Source organism: Schistocerca piceifrons, chromosome 7, assembly GCF_021461385.2.
Source record: "Schistocerca piceifrons isolate TAMUIC-IGC-003096 chromosome 7, iqSchPice1.1, whole genome shotgun sequence".
NCBI lineage: Eukaryota > Metazoa > Arthropoda > Insecta > Orthoptera > Acrididae > Schistocerca > Schistocerca piceifrons.
Window position 1 is genome coordinate 222,954,385 of NC_060144.1, and position 13,675 is coordinate 222,968,059.

At 40.5% G+C, this 13,675-nt stretch overlaps 1 protein-coding gene and 1 pseudogene across 1 annotated transcript in view; one reads left to right on the top strand and one right to left on the bottom strand.

Moving 5' to 3' along the window:
* The window catches only part of LOC124805563 (tetraspanin-2A), a 298,806-nt gene that overhangs the window by 222,539 nt on the left and 62,592 nt on the right, over positions 1–13,675 (bottom strand). The gene's annotated exons all lie outside the window — the stretch shown is intronic.
* On the top strand, positions 4,296–4,413 carry LOC124709393 (annotated as a pseudogene).

Here is a 13,675-nt window from a genome sequence, read left to right on the forward strand (position 1 = left end):
CATTTTCAGAAAGAAATAACATGTAAACGAAATAAATTAAACAGAAATGGGAATTTCACCTTCGGAATGAACGAAAGAAGAAGCAATACCTCGTGACGAAGAGTAAATGGATCAGAATTAACAAGCATTAACAAGAATATACTATACACATTATATGATAGCAGTCTTAACTAATTTTTTCTTTCAGAATACGAGGCGACTGATGCAGGCTGTCAGACAGAACTACACATCTTAGTTTTAGTGACGAAATATGCTAGAAATAAGGAATAGTTGTATAATGAATAATGAAGTGACTTTTTTTGCAGATGATAATGAGTGGTGGTGAATAATGATGAAGAATATGCTACTATGGAAAATGAAGTTTTTATTTACAGGTGATGATAATAATGGAGTTATGGTAATATGAATAATGAAGTTTTTCTTTACAGATGAGGATAATGATGAAGTTTATATATTTACTGTTAGTGAAGAGATGCTATGTAGTTATTTAAGTATTTGTTGCAGTTCGTTTTGACAGTATGTCTTATATCGCATGGTATGATGACTGAAGGTTTTGGAAAGGACAGCTAGAGAACATATATATATTTTTTATACACATTTCACTACCTGTTAATTCGAAGTTCACTACTTTTCAGCATAATATGCGTTTCTTCTTTCAGTTTAATAATCTATTTCGTATATTTTTCAGGAGAAATTATTCATGAAATTAATGTGCTATAAGCAGTTGTTCCTTAAACCCATGTCATTTATGAATGTGATCACATATACTCTACTTGTGTCATAGCCTTGCTACAGCTGACTCATGACGAAGGACGTTACACATCTTCATTTGCAGCAATAACTCAAAAGCAAATATTTTTATCCCCCAGTAATTAATTAATTATCGATCCCTACGCAATGCATTGCTAGCAAAAAAAAAAAAGAGGAGTTCTGAGTAATACTGATCAGCTCTGAATAGTATGTCACTTCAGTAATGACTTCTGAATAATACTGAATGATGCTTTGTAATAATGCATAAAACTATGTGCATAATTTCTGTAAATAATATTTTGTTATACTCTATAAATGCTATGCCAATAATTAACTCTTGCTTTGATGATCACTTCTGAATAATGCATAAAAAAATGCTTTGTAACTGGAGAACGAATGCCACTGATTACTGTAATAAGATGACCTAGTATGCCAATGATTACTATAATTAAATTAATTATGTATAAATGCTATGCCAATACTTAACTCTTATTTTGAATGATCACTTCTGAATAATGCATAAATAAATGCTTTGTAACTGGCCAATGAATGCCACTGATTACTGTAATAAGATGACCTATGATGCCAATGATTACTATAATTAGATTAATTATGTATAAATGCTATGCCGATAATTAACTCATTTTGAATATCACTTCTGAATAATGCATAAAACAAATAAAAAAAAGCTCTGTAACTGGCCAATGAATGCCACTGATTACTGTAATAAGATGACCTATGATGCCAATGATTACTATAATTAGATTAATTATGTACAAATGATATGCCAATAATTAACTCATTTTGAATGATCACTTCTGAATAATGCATAAAAAAATGTTTTATAGCTGGCCAATGAATGCCACTGATTACTGTAATAAGATGACCTATGATGCCAATGATTACTATAATTAAGTGAATTATGTTAATACTATGCCATTCATTAGCTCCTGTTCTGAATGATGACTTCTGATGGTTTGTAACTGGGCAATGAGTGCCAATGTTCTGTGTAAATAGATGATTTATGAACATTATTCTGTAATACTACATACATGGTACAGAAATGTTCAGTAACTGGGCGATGAGTGCCACCAATTACTCAAATCAGTTGTTAGACTAGTGTAATTCTCAATGAAGACTGCTGTGTGACTTAATGTCCTTCACCTTCTGACCTAATTACCAGAAATTACTGCAATATCCGTTTGTCCTGTCTATCCTCATGATCATGGAGCACTATATTTGGTTTTTGCACTAATTCTACGTTGGTGTACTTTACAAGAACATGGTGTTGACACGACATGCTGTCCACCACCTTGAGCGATGGAGATGTTATTATGGTCCCACTGTTTGGTGTACCTAATGTACTATCAAAATGATAACATGGAACATTATTACGACATTTCAGTGTCTTGGCTACACTAATTAATACTTCAAGGAAAAGAAGTACAGATTGTCTCACTTGGTATTGTGCTTCTATAGAAAGATATGGACTTTCAGTGCAACTGCGTGCAACCTAAAGTGCTACAACCATGACGCAATCCTTCCCATTCCTTTCCTAGTTCTTGTAAAATGGTAAACACTTATACAATGCGTTTAAATTCTTGTAAAATGATAAAGAGTACTACAGTGCATGTGCACTTTATGCCATTAGTACTCATTACGTGCACATTTTGTGATTCCCAGATATGTTCTGTACTACAGTGCGTGTGCACTTTTGTCATTTTGTTAACATGATTTGTATTCATTGCATATACATTTTTGTGATTTGCTGATATGTTCTGAACTACAGTGGGTGTGCACTTTTGTCATTTGTCAACATGATTTGTACTTATTATGTTTTTACAGTGCATGTGCACTTTTGCCATTTGTTAATATGTTTTGTACTCATTGTGTATACATTTTGTCATTCCCTGATATGTTCTGTACTCAGTGCATGTGCACTATATTTTATTTCATGTTCTGCACTTATATATATGTATATATTTTGTGATTGTAAACTTAGTTAATTAAGAAAAATTTGTTGCTCATGGCAAATCCAATTGACTCACCATCGCTGCCAAATTTTTGCCCCCCCCCCCCCCCCCCCCAGTGGAGGGTTATGTAAGACGTATGCTTTGCCGGCGATGGGCGAGGCATGACAGAATCTCTGACCAGAGAGTAGTTTATCGTTAGTTGTTGCTTGTCGCTAGTCTGCGCTTGACTGCGCGAGTCGACAGTAGTAGCGAGTCGGTAGTAGTCTGTAGTAGTCTGCGTGAGTCGGTGGGAGTCGGCATGCGTCGGCTGTGTGCTCTGCTCGCGACTCTGGTCAGGACTCTGGAGGATGAGTATTGTTGTAGAAGGTAAAGAAGCAGCTCAAAAAAATGGTTCAAATGGCTCTGAGCACTACGGGACTCAACTGCTGAGGTCATCAGTCCCCTAGAACTTAGAACTACTTAAACCTAGCTAACCTAAGGACATCACACAACACCCAGTCATCACGAGGCAGAGAAAATTCCTGACCCTGCCGGGAATCGAACCCGGGAACCCGAGCGTGGGAAGCGACGTCGCTACCGCACGACCACGAGCTGCGGACAAAGAAGCAGCCTTGCGCATATTTAATAAGGTATGTTAATTGTAATTTAATTTGTTCAAAGAAATGCCCCAATAATAATTTTTATAATATAAAGCAACTCTTTTAAAGAAAAGCATTCATTTCAATTTAAAGGATTTTTCCAATGCATTATCATTGTTTCCAAGAATAAAAAAAAAATATACGCCAGCATTGCACGAAGCTGTGCCGAAAAATGACTAATTAAGAGCAGATATAATTGCGGTTTTATTGAGGTAACATTTTTGCTTTTTTTTGTTATTCAGAATACAGGGCCGAAGGTCAGCGCCGCTGTCCTCATAAAATTCATCAGGTTTCAAAACTTTTTTATTATTTTTGGTGTTTAGGAATTTTTCTGTTTCGAACTTGACATATAATGAGAATAGAATTTTGTGGTAACATTAAATGTGAATGCATTTCTGCACACAGACAACAAATGGGAGCCAATTTTGTTCAGAGGTCATAATATTTAAAATTCATTTAATTATTATTCTTTGGGTAGCCTATACTTGGGACATTTTCATTTCCATTTGTGGGGAGTTTACATTTGGCTCCATTTCCATTTAATTTTTTGTGGAGAGGTTACAATGTTCCAACGTTTTTAAACTAATAGATAGATATCTGAGGTCCCGGTTATCAATAATTAAATACGTGTTAGAGTGTTAGGTGATGAAAGTACCTATGCAGATGTCACCACAAGACTCAAAAGTCAGGATTAACAAAAGCCTCCTCCGACTCAAGTTCCAACAGGGTCAATTTTTGGTCTGAAATATATTTAGAAAAGGCCATGCTGCTATGGCCTTTATTTGCGTTAAAAGTTTAGAAGGTGTTGCAATTTGTGAACTACATCAAATTAAGCTATTTAAAAGTCACAACGACACATCAATATTGACAGAATTGCAGAAAAAAAGAAGCACACCTTTAATACATTAATTTTTCAATAGGCTTAATAATTACTGGCAATGACCTTGCCGCAGTGGATACACCGGTTCCCATCAGATCACCGAAGTTAAGCGCTGTCGGGCGTGGCCAGCACTTGGATGGGTAACCATCCAGGCAGCCAAGCACTGTAGCCATTTTTCTGGGTGCACTCAGCCTCGTGATGCCAACGGAGGAGCTACTCGACCGAATAGAAACGGCTCCGGTCAAAGAAAACCATCAGAACGACCGGGAGAGCGGTGTGCTGACCACACGCCCCTCCTATCCGCTTCCTAATCTGAGGATGACACGGCGGTCGGATGGTCCCGATGGGCCCCTTGTGGCCTGAAGACGGAGTGCTTAATAATTACTATGCAAACGTGAGCGAAATCAGCGTACAGTACGTTAGTTACTAAATAATGAGACCGACCGAATGCATTTATGAGATGTAGTGCATACGCTAGTGGATGGAATATATGCATTCGTCAGTAAATAGTGACTACAACGTTTAAGTCTGGCATCATACATCGAAACCGACGCATAGGTAGTTATTGGAAAATTTGATAAAGCCTCAGTTTGGATGTGCTACCTACCAAATATTCTGTGAGTATATATATTCCTATGATGAGCTGGTGGTGTCACCGCCAGACACCACACTTGCTAGGTGGTAGCCTTTAAATCGGCCGCGGTCCGGTAGTATACGTCGGACCCGCGTGTCGCCACTGTCAGTGATTGCAGACCGAGCGCCGCCACACGGCAGGTCTAGAAAGACTTCCTAGCACTCGGCCCAGTTGTACAGCCGACTTTGCTAGCGATGGTTCACTGACAAATTACGCTCTCATTTGCCGAGACGATAGTTAGCATAGCCTTCAGCTACGTCATTAGCTACGACCTAGCAAGGTGTCATTATCATGTACTATTTATCTTGTGATGCATGTACCGTCAAGAGCTATGTTCACCACTTATGGATTAAAGTTAAGTATTCCAGTAGTTACTTACGTTCTTTGCTACTATAAATTCCGTTACCTGTTCCAGACCTCACGCCAGCCTGCGTGAGCTTAACCGCGTGCCTTTCGGCTATCTCCTAGTGGCTTGGCTGTCTTGCCAAGTCACAACACTGACTATCCATTCTATTCCCAACTCTCACAAACCTCTTGAAATATTAGCGGAGATAGTACCCAAATCTCATATTTTGGATGCATTGGGCTTACTCAACTTCCTCATGTGTTGCTGTATCTCCGAACCTATTGTTTGAATTACAAAGAACTCTCCTGCCGAAACATTAACCTACTACCACATTCCATATCCGTATCGTCATACATCCTTTCTATCTGCCACTGAAGATAACGCTCCCTCCTTAACTCGATTCATGCTATATTCTCATTTTTCCACCATCGCTTCTACATTCCTCACTAACATTGACCGTCGTTTGCCCTTTTAATTTGACGCATTTAGATAATGTCCAGCACTTCCTATCATAGTTATATCATCAGCAGAGGTTGTATGTGCTTTTAACATTCATTTACAACAACGCGATTCTGTAAGCCGTTACATAACTTATGGGAACGCTCCCGTGTGGCATCTTCCATAACTGTCGATATTTCGACAGATGAGCTCTCCGGCATTTCCTAGGCGCAAGGAATTGTAGACCCTCAGCAGGCTGGCATAAGCCGACCAAAAACCATAATACATAATCTGAAGCCTTACTGAAAGTCTTTTCAAACTATAATGCGGCATATGCAAAGAGACAATACACGTTCTTACACACACACACACACACACACACACAGACGGACGCACGCACGCACACACCGCAAACAACCAGCATGTGTGTGTGTGTGTGTGTGTGTGTGTGTGTGTGTGAGAGAGAGAGAAAGAGAGAGAGAGAGAGAAAGAGAGAGAGAGCGCGCGTGTGAGTGAGGGTATGTGTGGGGAGGGGGAGGGCACATGCGCTCTAGTGTTGTCTTTCTGCACTTCTCGTATTATAGTTCATGGTGGGAACACCCGGCAACCCGGGGATATAAATTTTCTTTCAGGCTTGGAAACGACAGGAAGTATCCACGGAAGTCGAAGCCGACACCTGGCTGCATTCCCGTAATTCGTTTGACCATTTTATACGCCGGGAGAAACTCAAGCTTTACATGATAATCACTTCCTCAGATGTTGAATTAGGCTGATACAGAGACAGCCAACAAGATTAATTCCTTTGATTAAGAAAATAATTATTGCAGATAGAGGTTTATGACTGGTTGATTGTCTTCTACTGACGTGACAAAAGTCGTGGGATACATACTAATATCGTGTCGGACCCCCTTTTGCCTGGCGCAGTTCAGCAACTCTTCGTGGCATGACTCAACACGTCGTTGGAAGCCCCTGCAGATATATTGAGCCATGCTGCCTCTATAGCCGTCCATAACTGTGAAAGTGTTGCCGGTGCAGGATTTTGTGCACCAGCTGATCTCTCCATTATGTCTAATGAATGTTAAATGGTATTCGCGTCGAGCGCTATGAGCGGTCAAATCCTTCGCTCGATTTTTCCAGAATGTTCTTCAACCCAATCTCAAACAGTTGTGACCCGGTGGCATGGTGCGCACTGTCATCCATAAAAATTCTATTATTATTTATGAAAATGAAGTTCATGAATGGCTACAGATGGTCTCCAAGCAACCGAGCATAACCATTTCCACACAATTGTGCAGCCACCACGAGCTTGCACAGTTCCTTTTTGACAACATGGGTCCATGAGTTCGTGGGATCTGCGCCACACGCAAACCCCACTATCAGCTCTCACCAACTGAAATCGGGACCCATCAGACCAGGTCACGGTTTTTCAGTCATCTAGGGTCACGAGCGCTGCAGACGGCTTCGTACAGTTATCAAAGGTACTCACGTCGGTCGTCCGCTACAGTAGCCCATTAACGGCAAATTTTGCCGCACTATCCTAACGTATACAGTCTCGTACGTCCACATTGATTTCTGGGGTTATTTAATGCAGTGTTTCTTGTCTGTTAACACCAACAACTCTATACAAATGCCACTGCTCTCGGTCGTTACGTGAAGGCCATTCACCACTGCGTTGTCCTTGGTGAGAGGTAAATGGTGCCGAGAATTCTTCTGGGTTGTATGGCCGTGGTCCATGGAACTCTTCTATCCCTGACGTTTCGTCCAACGCTACGTTGGACATCTTCGGAGGTGTATGACGAGAGGTAAATGCCTGAAATTTGCTATTCTCGGCACACTCTTGTACTCATGGTCTAGAAATATTGAATTCCCTAAGGATTAACGAAATGGAGTGCTCCATGCGTGCAGCTCCAACTACCACTCAGCTTTCAAAATCTGTTAATTTAAGCCGTGCTGCCATAATCACTCGAAAATCCTTTCACACGAATCACATCAGTGCAAAAAGTTTTGCCAACGCATTGTCCTTTTATACCTAGCGTGCGCGATACTACCGCCATCTGTAAATGAGCATTCCGCTATACTACGACTTCTGCCACCTCAGTGTGTTTTATTTTCTTATAACAATAAAGACAAAAGCATTTCACCATGTAGTGTTAGTGGTCATTGTCACACTAAAAGCAAACACCTACAGCGGTGAAGTTAAGTACCCACTGCGTAACGAAAGTTATCTCCCCTCCTGCAGCATGTACTTTTACTTTGACAATGACCAGTGACTAAACCGGGTACTGCAGTGTGAGATGTTGTTGGTAAAATAATATCATAGGAATTCCTTTTTATTCCATACAAAAACACCCGAATTCTATACGGTAGATAATGTCGGTTTCGTCTGTCATAGGAAAAGCCACATCCTTCCTCTTATTTTCAGATTTTAATTTTTTTGATGTTGTAACTACTGACGACGCCTTTGGCACGATTGTTTTATGTATCTCCACTGCAGGATGTGATTTCAGTGTATTTTACTTCTGATGATGGTATATTTGGATATACCGAAACGGTGGTCAAGGATTTTAATAAATCTTTATCCTGCAACTGTTTGGCTGTTATCATTTACCGTGAAGCTTCCGCTTATATCTTCGACTTCCGCCTTCAGTCTGACATCTAATGACGGGTAAATGTCTCATCTTCCATAAAAACAAGAGGAATTAATCTATGTTTAGAACTCATTGAACATTTCCCGAGAAATGAGGATTATTCGAAAAAAAAAATGTCCGAATCGCTGCAGACTAAGCGAATATCACGCTATGACTGAAACACTGGATGCCGCCTGTGCATCTACTCCCCGCATCCCTTATTCGTCAAAAGACGCCATTTGCATTGGCATTGTCGCAGTGTTCTGTGTACAGTATCAGTTGCAGGTTTTTAACAGAATTGATCAGCCCACCGACTGTGAAATACGATCGATGATTCGGTTTTTGGCAGCAAGGAACGTTGCAGCAGCGGTAATTCATGGATTGATACGTGAGGTGTATGGTCCCAATGCGATGAGCGACAGAGAAGGGAGTAAGTGTGTGAGGGCTTTCAAAGATTAATGGGAAAATGTCCATGATGAACCTCGATCAGGACGAGAATCAGTGATCTCAGAAGGTTTGGTCAAAAATTGTGGACGAAAATATTCGTGAAGTCTGGTGATTCGTAATTTTACCTTTAGCATTGGAATTTCCGAATGTGGGTAGCAAAACTTTGTACAAAATTTTCCTTGAAAAGTTGCCATTTCGCTAACTGTGCCAACGTTGCGTTCCCAGGCTGCTTACTGAGAAACACAAAGTCGAAAGAATGTTTTATATTCTTGATTTTTTGGAAGACGATCAGTTTTCAGAGAACATTGTCACAGGGGACGAGACGTGGTTTTCTCACATGTCCACAGAGTCCAAACGTCAGTCAATGGAGTGGCGTCATATGACATCACCATTAAAATCCAAGGCTATGCCGAAAATCTCAACGCACAAGGTTACGGCAACCGTGTTTTGGAATAAACATGGAGTCTTGTTAGTCGAGTTTATGCATCAAGGGACACCAAGAAACACAGTCGCATACAGCGGTGCTCTGACTAAACATCGATGTGGAATACAGAAAAAGTTATGTGCACTTCTGGCGTCTTGAGTTTTCTTGTTGCATGACAATGCCAGACCCCTTTCTGCCATTCACATCCAAAATCTGATCAGATCTTTCGGTTGGAAACAGACTGTCCACGCACCATGCTGTCCAGACATGCCACCGAGCGACTTTCACTTGTTCCGATACCTAAAGGAGTTTCTCGGCGCTAAGCGCTTCGACACAGAAGGCGAGATGAAAGAAGGAGTTTAAAGTGTGGTTATAATCAAAGGCGGCAGAAGTCTATGACTTAGGGATACGAAAACTAGTACAATATTATGAGAGATGTTTAAACGAGTGTGGAAACTATGTAGAAAATGGGGAAACATCTAAGGAGTTAAATAAAAATACTGTTTTGAAAAAAAAATCGATGATGGTTCATGTTTCAAAGTAATCAGACTTTAATTTCCAAATAACCCTCGTAGTTTTGTGACTTTCTTTTGATTCTTGATATAAATTATGCCTAAATCGTTCCTCTGACATGCATATGTCTTCAGAAATCTCAGACACCCGTAATCACCAATATCCCAATGATATTTTACGCACTCCACTAATGATTTCCTCTGTGGTTTCAGAGTTTCGGTGCGCCCTTCAAGAAAAGCTCTAGATGAACTTCCACTCTCGATAAACAATTCAAAACAATAATTGACGATGTGATGTAGGAGGTTGTCTGTTTGAATGTAAGATACGTAAATTGACTAATCTGGAAAGGCGTATAAACCAGATTGCAATGTTTACACCCACGTCGTTGTGGAACTGGTACCAACGAAACAAAACAAAAGTTCCATTGATGTCAATATCATCTCTGCGCCAGGTCGACAACTTTGTTTAGATAGCTAAATGAATTAGATTCTCACCATTACTCGCTGACGCAGTATGCTGCATTTCTGTCAGTGATACAGTTGGCGTACACTCCTGGAGCCAAATTTGCGACACAAATGCGGCGGAAAACTGTCGACAGCAGATGCAAGTTCGGTGTAGCCTGTAAGCTGGATGCTCGAAGGGCTAACACCTGTCGCTAGCTCCCTAATGAGCGCACTGTCTGCAGAGACCGTGTTAATTAGCCTAACTAAAACTTGCAAGCGCTCGCAGCAAGTCCTAAAAGCAAGTGCATCGATTCGGCGTAACATTGACATCCTGCCGCTGTGCTGAAGTGAAGCGTTCCTCGTACATTACTTCCCATGACGCACGAATAGGGTCACATTGCTTGATCTCTATACGAAGACGTTTGAGTACAAACTAAAACCTCAAAGTTCTTTGGATACGATTTCATTGATTAGGCTGTAGAGAACATCTATGTGTTGTAAACCTTTCGTTGAATATGTACGAGGAGGTTGGGATGGGGTGAGGGGGATTGTGATACGACAAATGTCAGTAAAATACATTATTATAGCTTCTGCCACTCAGGTCGCAATACATTGACAAAGGAAGTTCTTACAAGAAATATTTGCATCGCGAGCTCTATCAGCGAAATGTTTAAATCTAGCGATCATTTTTAAATCATAAGTTCCAAGCGCAACTCTGTCTGCAAGATTCTACTATTCACATTTAGTCAAATATAACCGCAGAGCCTAACACAACGGAAAATGTGTAACAGCAAATCGACATGTTGATGGAATGAACTCTGTAGAACGACCAAAATTGCACGGCTGGTAGAAATAAAAAAAAAAGTTATCACAAGTGCTTATCACCATCTTGTCATCATTTTCTATCTGTGTCATTGAGTGCATTAACAGATATACGATGGGCGTTCAATAAGATTCGCAACACTTTTTTTCAGAAAGCAGGTTAGTTTTATTTAGGATTCCAGTACACCATACTATTTCCCCCTTTTTTGGTTACAAACCACTGTTTTTCAACAAAATCTTCATGGCGACGGCCTTACGCCACCTTACTCAGAGGTCTATTATGTCCCCTCTACTGATCGATGTCGGGGCCAATGTCGTGCTGCATCAATAACCTCCCCATCATCCACGTACCGATTTCTGCGAAGTGCATCCTTCAAGTGGCCAGACAGACGGAAGGTGCGCTCTCGGTAGCTGAGTGGCGACACTTAAACACTAACGATTTGTTTCGTCGGGCAGGGTAGTACCTATACTCTCTTTAATCCGTTTTTGGAGGGAATGTGGAGGCACGCCGTTAAAAAAAAATTTTAAAAAATAAAAAAAAGGGTCAATCCTAAGGGTCCGGGTTCGATTCCCGGCTGGGTCGGAGATTTTCTCCGCTCAGGGTCTGGGTGTTGTGTTGTCCCCACCGACGCGTAAGTCATCGAAGTGGTGCCCAATCGAAAGACTTGCTACCCGGCGAACGTTCTACCCGACGGGAAGCCCCAGTCACACGACATTTATTTAACAGACGGAAGTTGCAAGGTGAGAGATCCGGGCAGTAGGGTGGATCAGGATCAACAGTGAAACGAAGTTTCTTGAACTCTTCTCGGCTGTACAGACTTGTGTGAGACCTTTCATTGTTGCAGAGAGGGAGACATTTGATTGCATCTTTGTGGCGGCGAACATGCTGAAGTCGGTTTTTCATTTTCGTGAGTGCAGCACAGCACAATTCAGAGTTGATCGTTGCACCATAAGGGAGGACATCAAATGAAATAGTCTCTCCAGGATTCCAGAAGACTGGTTGAGGGTGCGGCTTTGAACATTCTTCGTGTAGCAGTTTTGTTTCCGGATCTGATGATACCGTGTTTCATTGCCTGTGACAATCCTCGCGGTTAGAAAATGGCGAAAAACTTAAAATAAGGGGCGGCGAATTATTAATGCCGAGAGTAGTACAAACTGCCTGCGACAATTGAACGTTCCGTGCTGCGGACGCATCTCTCTGGAATAAGTTACCAAAGATGTATATTTGAGGACTCTGTGTCAGGCGATTACAGAGATCGGACGTGTTTATTGTTGGAGAGATTTTGCTATTGTTGTGCGACGCTATTGAGCTGCATTGTGAATATTTAGTTATTCGATGGCACAAAAACAAATTCAAGAAAAATAATACGCATTAAAGGTGTGTATTTATCAATTTATTAAAGATTTGATAAAAATTCTTCAGATATCACGTGACGAATATCGACCGGAGGTTCAGTGTGGAATGATACTGCGAGCTTGCATCTTTTCACGGTCAATATTCTTCGAGAGAATATCTCAGAAGCAATAAACTTCTCGTTGATAAAAAAGACACATCAATCCATACGCATCATATACCACAGCACCTAGTTTTTGACGAACGATCTTCGTCGCGAAATTAACATTTTCGAGATTTCATGTGGAGCAGTGCCAACGAAGAGTATCAGCGAGATCGACGCTGCAGGACATATATCTAGCTCTCGTGTGGTATTTAAAACCAAAGATCTTTATTCTTTAGCTTATAAAAAACTGAAGCTAAAACCGTAATTAAAGCACTGGAAATCATAACTAAAAATAAAACTTTTTTAATAAATAAATAAATTAATTAAAATATAGAAAGAGGCGTCCGAGTACAGGGCGGCCAACAATTAAAACTATTGAATTTGTACATGTACTAATCCATATATTGTGTGTGTTTCATGTACAATATAACTGGTGGTGTCCGGTCGTTTGAGCTGAGCAGTCCCGATACCCACCGCAGAAATTCACATTGCTGTAAGCTGGATAAGGCAAGCACACAAAACTACCTGCAATCTCACCTCAGTCTGCTCTTCTAGACTGAATAGTCTCAATCTTTATGGTGTAATGTAGTCCTATATTTTCACTTAATTTCCGTATTTTCTTCAGAAGCAGTCACAGACACTTATTTGGTACATTCTTTTCAGGAGGAATTTTTGTATGAGACAGTGTAATTAAGTGTGTACAAACATATAGGTATTTTGCGTTTTCTAATTTTGTTGTGGTCAAAACTAAATCACAATTCAAAATGGATAAAGAGAAAGTGTTAGATGTTCAGGAAATTGGTGAAGATACGAGTGCAGAGGAGATAGAGGCTTCGTCTCAACAGGAGACATATCCTATCGCTCAAATCTTAGAATAACTAAGACTTTTGTCATTATCGGTAACGACTAAGTCAGGTGTGGTACAAGCAGTATCACAAAAGAAAACTGACTTGTGTGAAAAGCAAACAGACGTGTCAGCTGCCATTCAGGCGTTAGTTAGCCAGCAACAACAAATCTCAAATGCGCAAAAGCAGTTTGCTTTGGAAATCAAAAGGATTACACAAGGAATGCAAAACATGAAATCGAAGCAGGAGGAAGCAGTGGAATTAACAGAAACTGTGACAACCATAGCTTCTGGGTGTGATCAATTGAAACGAGAGAATTTCAGTAAATATTTCTCAAATAAATTACATAAATGGGCATCCGCTAAGGAAAACCAGGTGGTGTTATGTGTAGATGCA